The sequence below is a fragment of the Montipora capricornis genome, chromosome 2, assembly GCF_036669925.1.
Source record: "Montipora capricornis isolate CH-2021 chromosome 2, ASM3666992v2, whole genome shotgun sequence".
NCBI classification, from domain to species: Eukaryota; Metazoa; Cnidaria; class Anthozoa; order Scleractinia; family Acroporidae; genus Montipora; species Montipora capricornis.
The window spans coordinates 47,252,851-47,256,681 of NC_090884.1; positions in this window are offsets into that span (position 1 = coordinate 47,252,851).

Here is a 3,831-nt window from a genome sequence, read left to right on the forward strand (position 1 = left end):
CTCTGCTTCAAGTTTCGCTCGGTGTCAGGAAAAAGTGAGGTAGCTATCTTGGGCAATGTACAAATCTACATGAGAGATGACTTGATCTATTTCCAAATGGGTTTTGTTTTTTTGTCTCGTTGACTTTTAAGCAAAACTTCGCAAATGACAGGTCTGTCGCTTTTATTGCTAATCCTTTTTACGCTAGCTAAGCAGTTTTATCCTCAGTGCATCGCCTCAAAAACGAAAAGGTCAAGTGAACTAGAGCTCGGTCTAACGAAGCTCTGTACGACGAAACTGATGAAGAAGTACCGCAGCAGAGCGGTTGGATTGGTAAGTACCTGTATAAACCTTGTTGCACATCGCGTTAAATCAAACGCCGACCGTCAGCCTGTGACAGTGGCAGTAAAAGTTTGGGGGTTCGTAGTTTTAAAGTCGGTATATTGAACTAGCTTGTTCGGTCCGTACTGGAAAATTTGGTCCCGAGTTGATTGTCCATAAAATTCAATGAGGTTTTTATTTTACTGGCTTTCTGTGGCGCCGGGTTTTCTATTCCTTGCGCCTCGCCTTCTTTCGCCTGCTTCTGTTAACGGTTCTGGAAAGTAAAATTCGTACTGGAAACTTCTGACATGACTAAATAAAAAAACATTTTCTCAAAATTTTTCTTTTTATGTCCGAGGAAAATGGAATCAGAAAATGGGAAGAGTTTTAGTTGGTAACCTATGTACGCTGCTTCGTGACCGGTCGATCTTCGCGGTCCGAGAACCAATCAGAATTCTCCTTTCCATCTCGGATCAGTTGAAATAGCACTCTAATTATAAGAATTAAAATTACTATTGAAGTATATTGTTTTTCACAAGACTGCCCCGACGATGCAAATGTGCGATTGATTTCCTTCTTGAACCGCTCAATTGTTTAAATCTCCCGCCCCAACATATCAGTAAGGGGTTCCACAATAGTGCACCTTCAATATACGTAGATCGAAAAAATAGGCCCGAGAAAGAGCTACTTGTCACGAGATTTTCCGTGGGCATATAATGAAAATTAGCCGGCCACAGTTTATTCTTAATTGTAGCCTTGGATTAACTAAACGAGGTACCAGTAAGCTTTTAAGATGAAAGAGACAATTGAGTAAATATCCTTCAAAGCCTCTTCGTTGTTTTGGCAGAGTTGTTTCAATATCGCAAACATGTGAGCACACCACTTTCGTTGATTCACTGCTCAGTTACATCAAAAAACAGCCGAATTACGAGCCACGAGTGAACAAATTGTTGAAGCTTCTTCTTGACGTTTATATTAGACTTCAAAATTCACGTAGTGTAATTCTTAGAATGTGTGTGACCCAGATGTCAGAAATTTCACAAATGATCATATCATAACGACATCTACATGCAGGATAATCAAGAAGTGGAGCCCTTATCAATTGTATCCATTCTGTCATTCATTTAAATTTATTCAATTTTTGGAGGAGTGGGTTTCACTTCAGAACAATAAAATTTTGAGTTTCCCTTGTTCAATAAACAAGTGGAGAAGAAAAAGGCCCAGGTATTCCTTTCAGAATCTACTGTGTCAAAACATTGACTTCATTGTCATTATATAGATTCAAATTCTCCGACAACGCATTCTCTCAGACGAGAAATGACTTGAAGATGGTAAACTGCACCTTGCTTGTCGCGCGGGGCTTGCTGTATGTGAGTCTAAATCACTATCGGCACTATAGGAGATCGTCTTTTTTTTGGAAGCGGGGTGGGTGGGGGGGGGGGGATCGATAATCAGTTAAGCTGTCGTGACCGAGAAGTCATGCTGCGTTAACTACTTTAAACGAACTTGGACTCATTTATGACAAGTTCCTAATGATATTTCGTTGCACGTAAGACAAAGCTTTTTATCTTTGTTCATCGACCTTTTCGATAATCCCCTTTATTGGCTAATGCGATCTTTTGAATGAGGTTATGCTGCGCTTGTAGCCAATTTTCCTTTAATGCATGCCGAGTCGGTAGGCGTTAAGATCTGTAGCAACTAAGTTTTTAAAAGACTTGGTTGTTAATGAACGTAAGTGACTTTCATCTCAAATAACATTGAATGCGTATATTAATTAAAACAGAGGAGAAAAAAAAACACGTGTTCCAAAGATAACGTGGAGAGGTGGACGGTTTTATTATATATGGTTGATAACTATTAAGCAAATCTACACTGAGATTGCTAGAAATTAATTAAGTCTCAGTAACTTGAGAGAATTTCAATAGTTGACTTACCGAAATTCGGGAAATTCACCAACTCAAACAAGTTGAGGTTGGAAGGGATGCGGAATGCACCTTGTTTTCCTTGCGTGGTAACTTAACGCCCTTACACAAAGGCCTTGGTAATTTAGAGATATAATTGGGGGCGTACTTTTTTTTTTTCCTAGAGGACACCTTTCGAATGGTTTCTATGGCAAAGACGAACGTGTTTTTTTCTTTTAATTTTGAAGTTGAACAATTACCATTGAACTATAAAAAATTCCAGACGACATCCAACATAAACCTTCCATTCTTAATACCGTTATGGAGACAGCCTGTTTTATTCGACCGTGTGTGTGGTGGAAGATAAGCCGCATTTGCTTTGACGTTCTGTATTTATTGGTGGTAGGGCGAGGCTATTTTTGTAACATGTAAAATAAACCACCCGGCGACACCTGATGGGATCGACCAAGCCTGAACTACTGTTTACAATGACAATTCACTACTGAGGCAAGTGGCTGATTCGAACATTACTCCATCAAACTTTTCTCAAAGAAAATTGTTTTCAGAAGTACAACTAACACTATCAACGAGTCGCACTGCTTGCTGACTTCTCTCATAAACCTGGGATCTGTCGACTATCTCGTGAATTTTATTTCGAAGTGATTTGAATCACCGTCATTTTTATTTTGATGAAACAACCAGTAAAGTGGCCGGCAATTAAAGACACTGGTTGTCCCGTCGGTTTCAAGTTGCCCACAAAGGACGGAGCATTTTATGTAAGCATGAGTCAGAAGGTTATATATAAACATTCGACTACAGGTGGTCTATGGAAAACACCAGATGTGCAGCATACTATTGTGTGGAACGTGGTTTGAGAGTGCTTTGAAAAAAACGTTTAATAGAGTGAGATCACCTTCTGACCGTCTGTCCCATTGTCAAGTGTTTTTCAGCACAAACACTGTTTGATTCATTTTGAAAAAATATTACTTTCGTTGTAACCGCTTTTGCGCATAGAGTTTTGAAAACGACGGGGCTAGATAATTGGTGTGTCGTTTTCAAAATGGACTTTTTAAGTTAATGGTAAAAGCAAATTTTTATCAGAGAAAAACATTTTGTAGATATTGCTTAAAAGGTGACCTTGTTGTTCGCAAAAAAAGCTCAGTAAATATAAGACCAATGCTCAGTTATTGAAATGATCTAGCTTAGACAACTTAAAGATGATATTGAAGACCAGTTTCGATTTCAGTGCAAAACCGGTGCCTCTGATTGATGACTAATAGATTACATTTTTCATATTTGAAATGCTTCATTGAGAAAATTTTCTTTGTGCAGTTATTATGTTAAAGCTGTTACAGCTTTCTTTGCTCTTTTGGTTAGAGACAAAATGCCTTTTTCATATAGATCATTGTTTTAAAGTTGACAATGAATTAAATTAATATCGTTCGGTTTGAGTAACTATCGTAAGAAAATAATGAACAAAAAATGACGATGCAAATAATTTGTTAATTATAAAGTACCGTTTAGAAGTGCTCTAAATTTGAAATTTTCTTCGTCGAATAGTTCGCTTACACCGATTTTTCATCGAAACGGTGAAGCACTCCACCAACTCCACTTCATAATATGCTGTTTG